Here is a 17127-nt window from a genome sequence, read left to right as displayed (position 1 = left end):
AAATGTATCAAACAACTTACCGTGAATTGCAGGGTTAAGAACTCAATTTACTCAGCTGTTACAGGCTCCCTAGAAAAAAACTCGACTTGTGTCTGGTGGCCTAGAGTCCACTCTGGCCCTTGGGGGCAGTGAAGCCATGGCCTTGTGGATCTCATCCCAAACCTGGTTATATTTAGGTAATCCCCTGATTCCGTGTAACCAGTAGCAGGGAATTTTTAACTTGTAACCTGTCCTGCACAGCAGAGTTAGAAAGTCCCAAAGCAACACAGTTTGAGGATTCCTTATCTGAAACGCTTGAGGCAAAAGTGTTTGTGTTGTCAGATTTGGGGACATTGCTATATATAAAATGAGATACTTGGAAATCCCATTCTAAAAACAAAACACATTTATGCTTCAAACAAACATTTTGCAACATGGGCTGAAGATAATGTTACACCATGTTTTTACTTTGTGCATGAAACAAAGTTACGGGGTGCAGAATCACCCACTCATGATATTGCTGTGGGTCCTCAACGAGCTTCAGATTTTCAGCTATTGAAGAATTTAAATTTCAGGCCCAGCGTGAAGGCTCAATTATCTAATCTTGCCTTTCCGAGCAACGCAGGGATCCCATATGGGCACCAATTCCTGTCCCAGAGGCTTCACTTACCTTCCAGCTCCCTGCTGTGGCCTGGGAAAGCAGCAGAGGATGGAACAAAGCCTTAGGATCCTGCACCCATGTGGAAGATCCAGAAGAAGCTCATGGCTCCTGCCTTTGGATCTGCTCAGCTCCAGCCATTGGAAGATCTTCCTCTCTGTCTCCCCTTCACTCTGAAAGTCTGTCTTTTAAATAAAAATAAAACAAAACTTTCAGAAAAAAAAAGTTTCAAAATTTCAGAGTAGGGATGCTCAGGCATGACATCTTAAAGTATAGCCTCCAGATCATCAGCTGAATCAGAAACTGCGGATTTGAGGTTCAGCAACTTAGCCCTTCAGGTGTTTCTGATCTACCTGCAGCTCCACCTGATGGTAGAGATGGAGTGGGACAAATGATGCGCTGAGCTCCTCAGAAGAGAATGATGCAGCCAAGGATCTGAGCCCTCAAAAAGCCAGGAACACAGTTCAACGTAATGTGGGAACGGGTCCCAAGAACAAATTCCCATTCTGGAATTCCTGGGGGGGATGTTAATAATAAAGAAAATATTTCTTAAATCCATTAATATCTAATCCATATTTAATAACGTTTACATTGTCCAAAGCATTTGTCTGATAATATTCTTCCCTATGAGCAAAAAATTATTCTAATGCTTATCTTGTAGTTTATCAATAAAAATATTTTTACTCTGGGCCAGTGTTGCAGCATAGTGGTTTAAGCCTCAGCCTGTATGGACCTCAGCACAATAGCCTAGTGCCTAAATCCTCGTCTTGAGTGTGCTGGGTGCCAGATCCTATCCCAGCTACTCCACTTCCCATCCAGCTCCCTGCTTCTGTCCTGGGAAAGCAGTTGAAGATGGCCCAAAGCCTTGGGACCCTGCACCCTCTGGGAAATCCAGAAGAAACTCTTGGCTCCTAGCTTCAGATTAGCACAGCTCCAGCCATTATGGTCATTGTGGAGTGAACCAGCAGATGGCAGATCGTTCTCTCTGTCTGTCCTTCTCTCTGTAAATCCACCTTTCCAAAAATAATGATAATAATAATAATAATAAAATAAATCTTTAAAAAACCTTTGCCTGCAATGCTGACATTCCATATGAACACCAATAAGGTCCCAGCTGCTCCATTTTCAATCCAGTTCACTGCTAATGCTGCTGGTACATCTGGTGGAAGATAGCCTAAGTGTTTCAGACTGTGCAACTCACCTGTGACACCTAAGTGTTCCTGGCTCAGAGCTTCAACTTGGCCCAGTTCTGACTATTGCAGCCACTGGGTAGTGAACCAGCAGATAGAAGATTGTGTGTGTGTGTGTGTGTGTGTGTGTGTGTGTGTGTGTGTGTGTAAATCTTTAGAAGAAAAGGTGCTGAGCATGGCAAGTAGAGTTGTCACCTACAATGCCAACATTACATATGGGTGCTAGTTCCTGTCCCAACTGCTCCATTTCTGATCCAGCTCCCTGTTGACACCCTGGGAAAAATGGAGCATTGCCTGAGTCTTCAGGCTTCTGCCATTCATATAGGAGACATGGAAGCAGCTGTGGCTCCTGCCGTCAGCCTTGCTGTTGTGGCCATTTGGGCAATGAACTAGCAAATGGAAGACCTCTTCCTCTGCGGCTTGCTCACTCTCTCTCTGAAATGAAGAAAGAGAAAAGAAGAAAGGAAGAGAGAAAAAGGAAGGAAGGAAGGAAGGAAGGAAGGAAGGAAGGAAGGAAGGAAGGAAGGAAGGAAGGGAAGGAGGAGGGAGGGAAGGAGGAAGGGAGGGAGGGAGAAAGGGAGGGAGGGAAGAAGGGAGGGAGGAAGGAAGGAAGGAAGGGAGGAAGGAAGAAAGAGAAAGAAAGAGAGAGAAAGAAAAGAAAGGAGGTTGCCTTCCTCCTGATTCCAGTTCTTCCACACCCCAAAATAGCAGTGAGCTGAAGAATTGTTACTCTTATCTCAAGTAATAAAGCCTGCTGCATCTTGACCCTTGCAACCTTGCTCTGTCGTGGTTCTGTGGGAACCTCCACTCATGTGCTTGGAACACACTATTATTTTAAAGCATATATCAGAAATAGCTGCATGATGGTAATGAGATGTTGGTTTTCAATTGCTATGAAAAGAGCACTAACTCAGCCTCTGAGGATGACCCACGCTCCAGCTGCCATCCCTTCATTGTCCCCGATCTTCACAGCCATTCTCCAGGTTGGTTTAGATGGCTGACAGCAGCCATTGCTTGCAGCTCTAAAACCAGTGGTGGCTTTCCTCTTTTGCAAGGTTAGCAGAAACAGACTACCTGAAGATAAGTAGAGCAAGTAAATCAGAGAATACCAACTTCCATTTCAAGCTCTGCTGGGGAAAAAAAATGTTCTGTCCTATGAGCCCTGACAAAGATCACAGGTGGCCCCGCAGCCTCTCCATCGTGACCCTTCTGTGTCTGCCAAGTGTCTGACTGGCTGTGTTGCCTCATCCCCCATTCCCAGGATCATACAAATGTGTTTCCTGAAGCAGCGCTATCTGACCGTATGTGCTATAATTTAGCCCCTTCTTTTGCATTTTCCTGAATTCTTTTTTTTTTCAAAAGATTTATTTTATTTTTATTGCAAAGTCAGATATACAGAGAGGAAGATCTTCCATTTGCTGATTCACTCCCCAAATGACTGCAATGGCTAGAGCTGAGCCAATCTAAAGCCAGAAGCCTGGAGCCTCTTCCGGGTCACCCATATGGGTGCAGAGTCCCAAGGCCTTAGGCCATCCTCAACTGCTTTCCCAGGCCACAAGCAGGAAACTAGATGGGAAACGGGGCTGCCGGGATTAGAACCAGCGCCCATATGGGATCCTGGGCATGCAAGAGAAGGACTTTAGCTGCTAGGCTACAGCACTGGGCCCCATGAATTCTTATTATGGTAGGTAATTAGTACTTCCTTTTGCATAAAATGAGACTTTCGTATAAAATCAGTCATTAAAGGAGACTTAACTGAGCCAGAACCAGAACCAGCTCCTCACCGTGTGCCTTGAAATTACAATCACACGTGTGTTCCAGGACTTTTGATCTCCACTTTCTCTGTTAGTACGTAGTCCCAGCTAAGCTTCCATGGTTTTTTTCCCTACAGATTCTGACTGTTGATGCACAAAGTGGGCTCCATGAGGGGAAGCTGATTTTTTGTATTTTTTTAAATTTTTTTATTTATTTGAAAGGCAGAGTTACAGAGAGGTTAAGGGGAAACAGATCTTTCATCCACAGGTTCACTCCCCCAAATGATTGAAATCCAGGAGTCTGGAGCTATTTTTTTTCTTTAAAGATTTATTTGTTTATTTTAAAGGCAGAGAATTGGAGAGGGAGAAGTAAAGAGCAGGAGACAAAGAGCTCTCCCACTGCTGTGTCACTCAGAGATGACAATAGCCACAGCTGGGCCAGGCCAAAGCCACACGCCGGGAACTCCAAGCGGGGCTTCCACTGCAACAGCCCAGACCTGGCTGCTGAAGCTATTTGGGTGCAAAACAACAGGATTTCTCTCTCTCTCTCTCTCTGCCTCTTCCTCTCTAAGTGTCCCTCTGCCTTTCAAATAAATACAATGATTTTTAAACTCATGGAATGACACAGAATGTTAATCTTTTATATGAAACTCATTTTGCAAATTAGACTCACAGATATTTTTTAGTATGCTGAACAGAATGACTAAGATCTATAATGATTTTATGTGCAAAATCATTCGGTGTTTGAGTGGAGTGGCTAGCACTGTGGCATGGTGGTTTATGCCACAATCTGCAGTACTGGCATCCAAAATGGGCACTGAATTGAGTCACAGCTGCTCCACCTTCAATCCAGATTCCCCTCTAATGTGCTGGGAGAGCAACAGAAAATATTGCAAGTGCTTGCATCTCTGTACCCCTCCTGGCTTTTGACCTGTCCCAACCTTAGCTGTTGTGGTCATTTGAGGAGAAAACCAATAGATGGAAGTTCTCTCTCCCTCTATCTTTGTCTCTCCCTTTCTTTAACTGCCTTTCAAATAAATAAAACAAACCTTTTAAATATTAAAAAGAGAGGGAGAATTTCAGTAGTTTCTCACTTGGCATGGCTGAAAGGATAAAACAAGGAAGGAAAAAGGAGATGGAGGGAGAGAAACTGTGGGGCTGCAGTGCCAGTTCTTTTTTTTTTAAAAGATTGATTTTATTATTTTTCTTGGAAAGGCGGATATGATTCACTCCCCAAGCGGCCGCAACAGCTGGAGCTGAGCCAATCCAAAGCCAGGAGCCTCTTCCAGGCCTCCCACGCAGGTGCTTTCCCAGGCCACAGGCAGGGAGCTGGATGGGAAGCGGGGCTGCCCATATGAGATCCTGGGTGTGCAAGGCAAGGACTTTAACCACTACACCACTGTGCCAGGCCCTGCAGTGCCAGTTCTTACATTACAACTGAAGTGTGGTGCACCTCCTGGAGCCGCGTTCTGAGGTTTACATCTAAGTCCTGTGCTAGCGCCATGGGAACCCATGAGCAACCGAGGAATGTTTAGCAAGTGAATGGGCTGTCAGCACCTTGAGACCTGAACCTGGGCCCAGAGGATGGAGAGCATCACTATGGGAGCCTGATGTCCCTAATGGGAAACAGATGGTCCCAGCTGTCACCTGCCATCAGCCTGCTCACTGAATAGCTTCAGCCCTGGCTCCTTCTGGGCCCAACCAGCTGTATAAACACTTGGTATCCGCAAGCTTGACTTTGAGGGCAGCCAACCAAATCTGTCTTCTTTTTGATTAGGAGAGCCTGCCTATGTTGATTTCAAATTTGAACTCATTAGAATAGCAATTAAAGAAAGGTGATTCCTTGTTTCCTTTCCCTTTCATTGTAATTTTTAGTTTCTATTTTCTTTGCCATTAGGATTCCTGGGGTGGTATGTCTCCTCATGGTTAATCTATTTGGAATTGGAAGCAAAGAAAATCTGTATGAAATAAGAATGCATGGAGCAAGTATGCGGCAAAGCAGATTATGCTATTGACACTTGGTGCCCTTCATCCCATTTCAAAGTTGTCTGAGATAGTCCTGCCTCTGTTTCTAATCCATATCTGCCTCAAATTTAATTGGGAGGCAGCAGATAATGACCCAGGTAAGGTTCCCATCACCCGTGGCAGACCCAGATGGAGTTCCTGGCTGCTAGTATGACCTGGCCCAGCTTCAGCTGTGGCAGGCTTTTGGGCAAGAAACCAACAGATGGAAGATCTCCTTTTCTCTCTCTCTCTGAAATAGATAAATGGGACTTCTAGGCCTGGCAGGGGGATAGCCCCAGTCAGGGGGCATGTGGAGACCTGGGGGCTCATGCCCTGGATCCCAGGCAGGGGGGTTGGGGAAGAACTTTAGGTTAGCATGCTGGCATGGTGTACAGGTGGACTGGGCCTAGAATGCTGTCAACATGCTTGAATCTTAGGTGGGCAGAGGGATGGATCCCAGGTCAGCACACAAACCAGGAGCTAGAGTCCCTTGTGGGCAGGCAGAGCTTCAGGCCAGCATGCCACACCCCTGGAAGACTGAACTAGGGAAGACTAGGCTGGGAAATCCATGCACTCCCAGATGCAGGGACTGTGGATTGCTCAGGGAAAGATATGTGGGTATGTATAGGAGAGAGGATCACTGACGGAGTATGACTTCTGGGGGTGAGGAATGACTTCTGGGGGACTTCAACCGACAAAGGCAATGTACTTGCAGGTAAGTGAGGAGGCTGAGACTGAGCAGTTTGGAGGAGGGAAGGTGGAGGACTTTTCTGGGTCAGACCAATACACTAGCCCACATGGGAAACTTGAGCTGCGTAGTTACCATTGACCACTGCCAATCAACACACACTAAAGCTAGAACTGGGGGCCTACCTGGCAGGGCTAGATCACAGTCCCTACCAGTGAGTGTCAGAATGGGGGCTGGGTAGTATGAAGCTGGGCCATGACACTGATCGGCAATCAAGAGAACCAGGTCTGGGACCAGAATCTTTTCCTCAGGGGAAAAGACAGAGTAGTTGACAGCTAGCCCAGATCCACATGGATGATACGGAAGCCCATTGAGTCCTACAGGGGACATTTGTACCATCCCAGCGGAAGGAGGACAGAACAAATTAGACAACTGCTCAAGCCAAACAGTGACAGCAAATATCTGGGCGAATGGAGACTCTGAGGTTGACTATGTCAGCCAATGGACATTGGTAGGGTTCCCTCATCCTTGGATTGGCGAGATCAACAACATTTCAGAACTATCAAAACTACCTGGGTAAACCCTAGGAATATGCACCATATTGGGACCCTGGCTTAATAGTGAGTGGCCATTCTTCATCCCTGGGTTGTGGAGCACTTGCGAGGCTGGGTAGGGCTTCTCCCCTTATATCTCCTCTCCACCCCAAAATAAGAAGAAGAAACAAAAAATTTGAAAACAATGATCACACCCAATGTTTCCTAACCCTTGATCCATCCCACTCTGATTAACTATGTCAGCATCATTTAAAATTAAACAGAAATAAATAAGTAAATAAACTTACAAAAATAAAAAAATAAAAATGTGTTAAAGAGAGATGGATAGACCACGTGGGTGATCTGACTGATGCTTCAGTTCTGGGAGCAGCCCTGTGTCCTTGGGAACATCATTTTAACTTTGCTTGGACTCATTTTTGATTATGGGTAAAGTAAAGCAATAAGATTTCATTGATTTGTAATAAATTTTCCCATTACTAATATTTTTTAATAACTTGGTATTTTAAGGCTTTTACACATTCTTTCTTTCAACAAATTTTTTTTGCAGATTTATCTATTTTTCTTTGAAAGGCAGATTTTACAGAAGAGAAGGACAGAGAGAGGTCTTCCAACCACTAATTAACTTCCCATCTGGCTGCAATGGCCAGAGCTGAGCTTGTCTGAAGACAGAAGCCTCTTCTGAGTCTCCCACATAGGTACAGGCTCCAAAGACTTTGGGCCAACCTCTTCCACCCCCACCCAGGCCATAAGCAGGGAGCTAGATGGGACCCTAACCCTAACCATAACCAATGTCCCTATGGGATGCTGGTGTCAAGAAGGAGAGGGTTAGCCAATTGAACCATCGCACCAGGCCTCCAAAAAGATTTGTTGAGTAACTTACATAGCTAGCAGCTCTCTGATAACCCCTTGTAAAATATCAGCACTGGAGGATTCCTTAGCAAACCCATGCTATTTTTGGTATATTTTTTCCCATCTTCCCAAGTCTCCCCCTTTTTCCCCTTGGATCATGAGAACCAATTTCCACTCCTACTGTGTAAATTCACTGGCTCTTTCTACTGATCTAACAGTAGTTAATCCCATGCCATGCCCTCAGCTATAGGATTGGTCTCATGACTCATACCAGGTCAGTCCAAGGTCTTTTCTGAATGCTCAGACAAGATTTTGGCGGGGGGTGGGGGGCGGTGGGAGTGGGCAGAGAGAGGATCCTTTTACATGTGGTGTTGTTAAATTAAAAAAAAAAAGACAAAAAAAGAAAAAGAAAAAAGAAAGGAAAAGAGATATCTGTGGTTATTGCATTGCCCTGCTACATGGAGAAAATGCCCCTAAAGTTGGGCAAACTAAAGCCAACACACGAAGGAAAATGGAGCCAGGAGCTGGTGATCCACGTGACATGGCTTCACTGGAAGCCTGCCGCCTCCCCCATGTAAGTCCATTTCTCTTTCTCTGTTTCTCCCTCAGCCGCTTTGTGGGGTCTTTTTGTCAGTTTCAACTAAAATATATTGTGGATAATATATACAAACATTTCAGTGTAAGAGAAATGCAAGGTTAGTGCATAGCAGACCTGGGACCCATTACAAACGTCCTACCTTTCAGACCAGCTCTCCTATTTTTGTATTTCTTCCAATTTAGGATAATAAAAAATTTCAAACATACGGAGAACTTGAATTTTTTATTTTCTGTTTTAAGTAGAAGTTCGTATCTACGGGAAGGGTATGAAAGTTATGTGGATATCCTACTATTTGGTAATATCAATAGAATTGTACCTTTGCTGAATTATGCCATGTACATGAGAGTGTACCCTTCATTTTTCACTTTGTATCTATTGTCATGAATCATGCATTTTGTGGTATTAATACACCTATTTTCAATAAAAATAGTGTGTGTGTATAGATTTACATATAAACAATAAAATATTTTAAAACTGTAAAATCTTATATTTAATTTAAACTTAAAATAACTTAAAAACTACCCACATATCTACTATCTAGATTCTACCATTTACATTTAACTGTATGTGATTTATTACACATTTTTATCCATTTAACCATACTGGTATCTAGCCATATACCTTCTTAAGTTTTAAAAATTTAAACTCAATTGAATTTTTAAAAAAGATTTATTTATTTTTTATATACAGAGAGGAGGAGGAGAGACAGAGAGGAAGATCTTCCATCTGATGATTCACTTCCCAAGTGAGCACAACGGCCGATGCTATGCCGATCTGAAGCCAGGAGCCAGAAACGTCTTCCAGGTCTCCCACGCGGGTGCAGGGTCCCAAAGCTTTGAGCCGTCCTTGACTGCTTTCCCAGGCCACAAGCAGGGAGCTGGATGGGAAGTGGAGCTGCCGGGATTAGAACCGGCGCCCTTATGGGGTCTTGGCTGCGTTCAAGGTGAGGACTTTAGCCGCTAGGCCACGCTGCCGGGCCCTAAACTCAACTGAATTTTAAACTCAATTGTAACCAGCCCTCTCTCTCTGCTGTGCCATATCTCAGCCTTTATGAGCATGGTGGTGTATTAGCATCTAAATGGGTAAACTGGCTTGTCACCAGGATGCTTCACTGTGTATCAGTCAGGAAATAAGAAGGGAAGAGGGCTGAGCTGTGAGTTAGGGACCTCCATAAATGATAGCAGCGGGCTTAAAGGACACTCACAATAAAGGAATAAAAATATAAATGAATGAGACAATTTGTCCAGTGCTCAGTGTTAGGAAGCAATCGAGGCACAGTGTTGTCAGAGAGCATCTCTGTGTGTGAGGGAATGCATATCAGCCCAGGAAGGCCCTGGCTTATTTAGATTATGCTTCAATGAAGAAAGAAGTCAGCCATGTCAAGATCTCGAAGAACAAAACCCACAAAGAAACGAAGAGAAAGTGCAAAATAAGCAGGAGAAAAAGCTTGGTGTCTTCCATCTTCTTTTATTCTTCCTGTTCCTACCCATCATCATCACCATCCTCATTTTGATAAGAACCAAGGGTTTAAGAATCTGTCATTGACATTTCTAGGAGAGTTGTGTTCTTACATCGTGTCAGTCTCTTGGCCAAGCCGTATCTCAGTGATCTTGACCGTCCCTCTTTAGACAAACAGCTGTAAGAGTAGTCGTGACACACAGAAGCCTCCTAAATCCACAGAAACAAGCTGGTCCTAAACAGGAACATGATGGTCTTCTACAAATATTGCTGATCCAAAGAACACACTCAAATTACATCCCAAACAACTCATGGTTTCTTATGCTTCTCTTTTAACGCAGTAATTGGCCGGCTGTTGGCCAAAAAATTGTTAGTTTATCTTGTGAAAATGGTTTAAATATGTGTTTGAGCTTTAAAATGATCCAAAACCAACACATTGCATTGCTTTCAAGTGCCTTTTTGACCTGTGCTCAGTGGAAACTAGATTAACTTGAAGCTTTAGAAGTGAAATGTCTTAATCTTCTGAGGGGCCATTCTGCCTTGGGTGATTCCAAAATCATGAGATGGAATTCTGCAGTTTGCTTTATTTTCAGTAACTTTTTAATTGTTGAGAAATGTTCTCAGAAATGAATCAGAAAACATATGCTCCAACTTTTATTTTTTATGGTTTTATAACCATGCCATGAAAAATGTCCAAAATATCAATATTAAATGAAATTAATACCATAACTGACCAGGAAGACATTTGGATGTTGGATGTGGCTAACTTCATTTTTCTAGTCCCTTTCCACAAGTGTATTAGAATTGGACTAACAAAGTCCAAAATATTCCTAGAAACAACCAAATGGAAAATTTTAAAAGCAGAAGTTATATATACCATGGCCATTTAAAAACCAGATTTACCACTGGAAACATTTACTTCCTAGGAGGAAAGCCACATGTATTAAAATCAAACATATCTCAGGGTGTCTCAGGGTGTCTTTCTTTTGGAAGTCTCAAAAATGCGAATTTTGCACATGCAAATTCTGACACATTGTCCCTTTAGAGCAATATATCTAAAATCACAGAAGTGGAAGAAACTAGAGTAGAGACTGTAAGGGCTCTACTTGGGTCTTCTTGGGTCCCTCTGCCACTTGCAGGCAACTCCCCCCGACTTCTACGTTCAGGGCTTTTCATAGCCAGCACCTGTGGCTCTTCTGGGAGGCCGTCCCTGGAACTACCAGGGTCAGCTGGCCCACTTTTCCCGAAGTTCAAGTACGTGTAGGGAGGCCCATGGCCTACCTCTGATAGCCCTGAAATACAAATGCCCTGCTCCATTCCCTTAAGAGGGTACTAACATGGAGGCATTCGTCAGACTCCGGAGCATCCCTACAGGACCAAGGACAGGCTAGGGCCCTGCCTGAATACATTGTCTTGTGTGCCTCCTTTTCTTTGTCGTTACTCTGCACTCCTGTGTAAGCTCTTTCCCTAAGTTCTTCCTTCTTTAGCATGTAAGCCCTTTTCTTTGGGCCCGCTTTAGAAAATCCCATGCAAGATCCCAGATAAAGCATCTTTTTGCAAGCTAGTAACTTCACAGAGGCTTGGCCCAAACTACCAACCTATAAATATTCGTTGAAGGGCCTTCCATCTTCCCATCTAGGTGCAGTGTGTATCTCTAGGAAAGTGGAAGTGACACAGGTACCTCACCCAGGGGTTGCTTATTTCCTGCCAGGGTCATTTTGAGAGTGTGGGCGTTGTGGGGAGGGGGTGGTTATTAGCATCAGTGAAATGAATTCCTTCATGCATGTCAGTGTTCATTCAATCATTATTGGCCAGAATTCGTGGAGCCTATGAAAGACAGAAACCTAATACAGAAGGAAAGGTTATATAAATCTTGCATCTTGACCTAAAGCAGGCCACTAGGAAACAAAACAAAACAAAACAAAACAAACAAACAAAAAAACAGAAATTGATCTGAGTTCAAGAGCATCCACTGAGAAACCCTTTAAAGCTTACAAAAAGAAAACATGAGAGATAATGAATATTGGGAAGTGGTTCAGCTTGTCCCAGGGGAGCTAGACTCATTTGAGAACCTGTGAATGAAACACCTCCATCCCCCTCTACTTTCTGTGCAGTAAACATGCACTGAGTGTCAGCTACAGACACCACCTCACACTTGCTGACTTGGTAATTTGCTTTTTTAATAGCATTCTTTTAAATATTTATTTATTTTTATTGGAAAGGCAGACTTTCAGAGAGAAGGAGAGACAGAGAGAAACATCTTCTGTCCACTGATATCACTCCCCAAGTGGCCAACAGCAGGAACTGAGCTGATCCAGGAGCCAGGAGCTTCTTCTTGGTCTCCCACATGGGTGTAGGGTTCCAAGGCTTTGGGTTATCCTCAATGACTTTCTCAGACCATAAGCAGGGAGCTGGATGGAAAGTGGAGCAGCCAGAACATGAGCCGGTGCCCATAGGGTGTCCCAATGCATACAAGGCGAGGAATTTAGCCACTAAACTACTGTGTTGGGCCCACATCTTGGTGTTATTTTTGTACAGTTTCTGCATGTTCAGCATTTGGAATTGCCACTGAGAAACAGGAATAAAAGGAAGTCATCCAGACTGGGTTTCTTCTACTTTTTTTTTTTTTTTTTTTTTTTAGAAATTATTTCTAGGGCCCAGCGCGGTGGCGCAAGCAGTTAAGGTCCTCACCTTGCACGCCCGGGATCGCATATGGGCGCCGGTTCTATCCCAGCAGCCCCGCTTCCCTTCCAGCTCCCTGCCTGTGGCCCGGGAAAGCAGTCGAGGACAGCCCAAAGCTTTGGGACCCTGCACCCGAAGCCGGAAGAGGCTCCTGGCTTCGGATCGGCATAGCATCGACCGTTGCGCTCACTTGGGGAGTGAATCATCGGACGGAAGATCTTCCTCTCTGTCTCTCCTCTCTGTATATCCGCCTTTCCAATGAAAAAATAATAAAAATAAATCTTAAAAAAAATTATTTCTAAAAACAGAAAGCTGTTATGATTAAAGTATTAGTTATGATTAACCAATTACTGAATCCCCGAAGATGTCTATGTTATAATTTAATCATTAGGACATGTGAATGTTATTCTATACAACAAAGTGGAATTAAAATCACGGAAGATATTAGGTTGCTAATCAGATGATTTAAAAAAAAAAGATTTGTTTAGGTTTATTGGAGAGGCAGATTTACAGAGAGAAGGAATTTGTACTGATTTGTTACAACATCCTAAGAATTATGTATCATCTTCTTTCCAGGTTGCTTTATCTGGAACAAACTATCTATCTCCCAGGGCCTCAGGGGCACAATGCCTTTGTTGTCTCTACCCCCTTAACTGTCTTTAAAAGGTCCTACCATCCGTGGCCTATTACCAGGCTCTTCTGTATTTGAACTCTGTACTGTATTCTAGTTTCAAGTGCCATTGCATTCTGTACAAAACCAACAGCAACAATGGGGGACATTTTCAAGCAGAAAAGTGTTAACTTCCCCTTGCTCAGTGGTGATAGCAAGGGAAAGAAAACAAACAAACAAAAAACAACAAACCAAGATGGGTTTCAGGAAACTAGAGGAAATTCAGCATGCTCCTGGAAAGATACATTAAGATCAAAGATACAGAGTGATGACATCAGCATCCCCAGGACCCCCAAATTGTTCCACATCTGTTCATTCACACACTAATCTATTCATGTATTCATTCAACTGAACATTAACAGATATTTGTTGAGTGCTGACCACATGCTAAGAACTGCTGTAGCTGCTGTGGATTCCTGTGTGATGAAGATCTCTGTTCTTAGGAAATTTATATTCGTATATGAAGAGGCAACCAATGGACTAAATAGGCTTGATTTGAATGTATGTGTCCCTTCAAAATTCATGTTAGAAGTTAAATTCCGGATAGTGAAATTAAGAAGAGGTACCTTTCAGAAAAATGAGTTATTTAGACTCTGTCCTCATGTGTTGGATCCATGCCCTTATCTTAGAGGCTTCTGGGAGCTGCGTGGCCCTTTGACCCTTTTGCCCCTCTTCCCCCTCTATCGTGTGATGATCTTTCAACTGGGGGCTTTGATGACACCACCAACCAGACACAATCAACCGGAACATTTATCTTAACATTGTCATCTTCAGAACTATAAGAAATTAACTTCTGCTACCCACAAATTACCCAATATAAAGTATTTTCTATAACAGTGGGAACTGTTAATACAATAAGTAGATAAAAAATACAGTAAGTTTAAGATGGTAAGTACAATAACCTTAAAAAAAAAACAAGATATGCAAGGTGGAATCAGAGTGTTGTAATTTAAATTGGGTAGGCAAGGTAGGCCTTACTTCAGAAACAGAACAAGACACACTCAGAGCAGATGCTAAGAGGCAGTGATGACAGCTCAGGTATCAGAGTTGCTGCCATTTACAGTGGGAGCCTGGATTGCATTCCTGGCTTCTGGGTTTGGCCTGGCACAGTCACAGGATTTGGAAAATCCTGTTGCTGGGATTTGGAAAATGAGCCTGAGAAGGAAGACTGCTCTCTCGCTTCCTCAGTCTCTTAAAGAAATAACCAAATACAATTAATTAAAGGTGGCATTTGAAATTGCATGCACATGAGGTAAGAATAAGCCTGAAGGGTTCAAGGAGTTGTAAAATCCATGTAGCTCAGACAGGAGCAAAGAGGGAAAGTTAGGAGATGAGAAACTGATGCAGATGATAGAGAAGAGTCTAATAGGGAGGTATTTTATGTGACATCGCTGTGTGCTTTAGATGGATTGTCCTGATTGCTAAAAATCAATGGTGCTAAGACCCGTTATGGTAGTCTAGTGGCTAAAGTCCTCACTTTGCACGCACCAGGAGCCCATATGGGCACCAGGTTGTATCCTGGCAGCCCTACTTCCAATCCAACTCCCTAGTACTGGAGCAACAGAGAAAGCAGGGACATCAAACATAAGGCAACTTCAGTAAGAGGTGACACGGGATGGTGACTTTAAATATTTATTATTATTTTTTTTTTTGCAAAGGTAGATTTAGAGAGAGAAGGAAATACAGACAGAAAGATCTTCTATCTGCTGGTTCACTCTTCAAGTAGCCGCAATGGCCAGAGCTGAGTCAATCTGAAGCCAGGAGTTCTTCCAGGTCGCCCACATGGGTGCAGGGTCCCAAGGATTTGGGTCATCCTTGACTGCTTTCCCAGACTTCCGGTAGGGGGCTGGATGGGAAGTGGAGTGGCCAGGACATGAACTGGTACCCATATGGGATCCTGATACATGCAAGGCAAGGACCTTATCCAGTAGGCAACCCAGTACTCAGCCCAGACTTGTTACATTTTTAACCTGGAGTCTAAATGGCTTTCTGTTGTAAATGTCTAGAATGTCAAAGAAGTGTAAAAGATGACTCCAAGCTTTTCAGCATTACAACGTAAAAACAGCATGTTTCAAAATTAAAATGTGGAAGACTATGGACAGGAGACTAAAGGAAGATCACAAGGTCAAATTGGGATGGGTTAACTTGACACATGTAATATAGTCAAAGCAGCGGTCTCATAGGCAATGAGACACAGGCAATGTACTTTCAATGTTGGAAATATATGAAAATCATAAGTGTCTCATTCATACTTGCACAATAATGATAATAAAGATGAGATCTCCTAAGGGAACAGATGTACAGAAAGAACAGAAGCAGCCAAAAACCCAGCTCTGTAGCATTTGGTAAACAGAGGTCAAAGAAGACAGGAGAAAACTACAGAGAAGGCTGGGAAGAAGAGTGACGAGAGTAGCAGGCAGACCAGTAGGGTGTAGGGACTCTCGAGTGCCAAAGGATTCTTAGGAAAAGAGAAGGATCAGGGAAGGTGTAGACTGAGACTTTCCATCAACAGTCACAAAATGCAGGTCCTGGATAACCTTAACGGGAACAATTAGTGTTCTGGTGGCAAAACTTAATTGAGTAGAAAGTTATTTGGATGAAAATATAGGTTTTTTTTTTTTTTAAGAATTTTGTTTATCCAAACCAAAGTGAAGCAAAGAATGAAGCAATAGGAAAAGTGAGGTCAAGAGAGTCACAAGAGGAAAAAAATGCTAGCGAGGATAAGCATGCTGGTGAGGAATGATCAAATCAAGAGGTATAAACTGGTGATCTTGGGGCAAAGGGAAGAATTACTGGAGCTGTAGTTTTGAATGGGCCAGAAGAGATGATATAGGGGAGTGATTCCCAAGACTTAATTTTGAGTCAAAATCCCTCAAGGGTTTATAAAAGAGATTTCTTGGCCCCAACACTGAGTTTATGATACAGCAGAATGAAACTGAAAAGTTTGAATTCCTGATAAGCTTCCAGGTGATGCTGAAGCCCCTGTTAGAAAAGCACAGGTTGGAAAACACATGAATAGGAAGAGGGGCATTGGCTTCAAGCAGGAGTCCAAAGTAATGGCTTTCTGGATCCATTCACTAAAAGAGTCATCTGTAAGGATTTATTTTTGGAAAGATGGCAATCAAGAAGCCAAAAGCTTCCAGCATGGTCAGTGTGTGTTTTAGCACATTATTCCATCAACAGCCTGGCATGCTATCAGTGAGAAGTCCCTCAGGATAAATCTAAGTTTCTGAGAACACTAGGCTGACCTCCTACTAGCTGGGCCATTTTTCTGATGTCCAGCCAAGTAGAAACACTGTTTCACACAATCATTCCCTTTACATGCCTGGACCTCAGCAGCAGCTTCTCCTGGGGGACCCCAGCAGCATTCTTGGGAGTCCCAGAGGCATCACACCCCCTCAACTGCTGCTTCCAACGCATGTTCCATAACTTTGCAGAAGAGCCTAACTCAATGTGAATGGATTCCTCTGCCAGCCAGCATTTGGAGTCCTGCTTAGTTGAAGGCTGAGCCCCAAACCCCAAGAAGCCTGATCCTTGTATTTTTTTGTTCTTATTGAAGTGTTCATCTCTTGCCAGAAACAGCCACTAGCAATCAATCATGCCATAAAGTTTCCTCTCTGTATTCCCACTGAGCAGATAGGTATAGTAATATATATTCACAGTGGACTAACAGCTTCTCTTTGTCAGATGGTTGCAGTTTATTTTAAAAACTTCTTCATGTCCAATTTATGAGGTGCACTTTATACAGGATGAAACAGAGACACAGAGAGGATAAACCTCTTGGGATTCTTCATCTGACAGGGGATCGCAAGTACTCTAGTTCTTTGGATTCTAAAATCTGTATCATTTCCAGATTCTAAATCCGTTGATCACATGCTGGCCAGAACATTTGCCCTCTGCCTTGGCAAATGGCTGACACAAAGCAAAGTGGCTCTTTGCACCTCTCTTGCAGAGAACTGACCTACTTCTCTTATGGACACAGGTATTTGGTACACTTGTCTCTGTTGGGTTTTACTCCCTGTCTCTCCCTTGATTAAAAATGG

This window comes from Ochotona curzoniae, unplaced genomic scaffold (genome assembly GCF_017591425.1).
Source record: "Ochotona curzoniae isolate NIBS_2020 unplaced genomic scaffold, NIBS_Ocur_1.0 contig_3520, whole genome shotgun sequence".
Lineage (NCBI taxonomy): Eukaryota > Metazoa > Chordata > Mammalia > Lagomorpha > Ochotonidae > Ochotona > Ochotona curzoniae.
The sequence above is the reverse complement of the archived record's forward strand: the minus strand, read 5'-3'. Positions refer to the sequence as shown.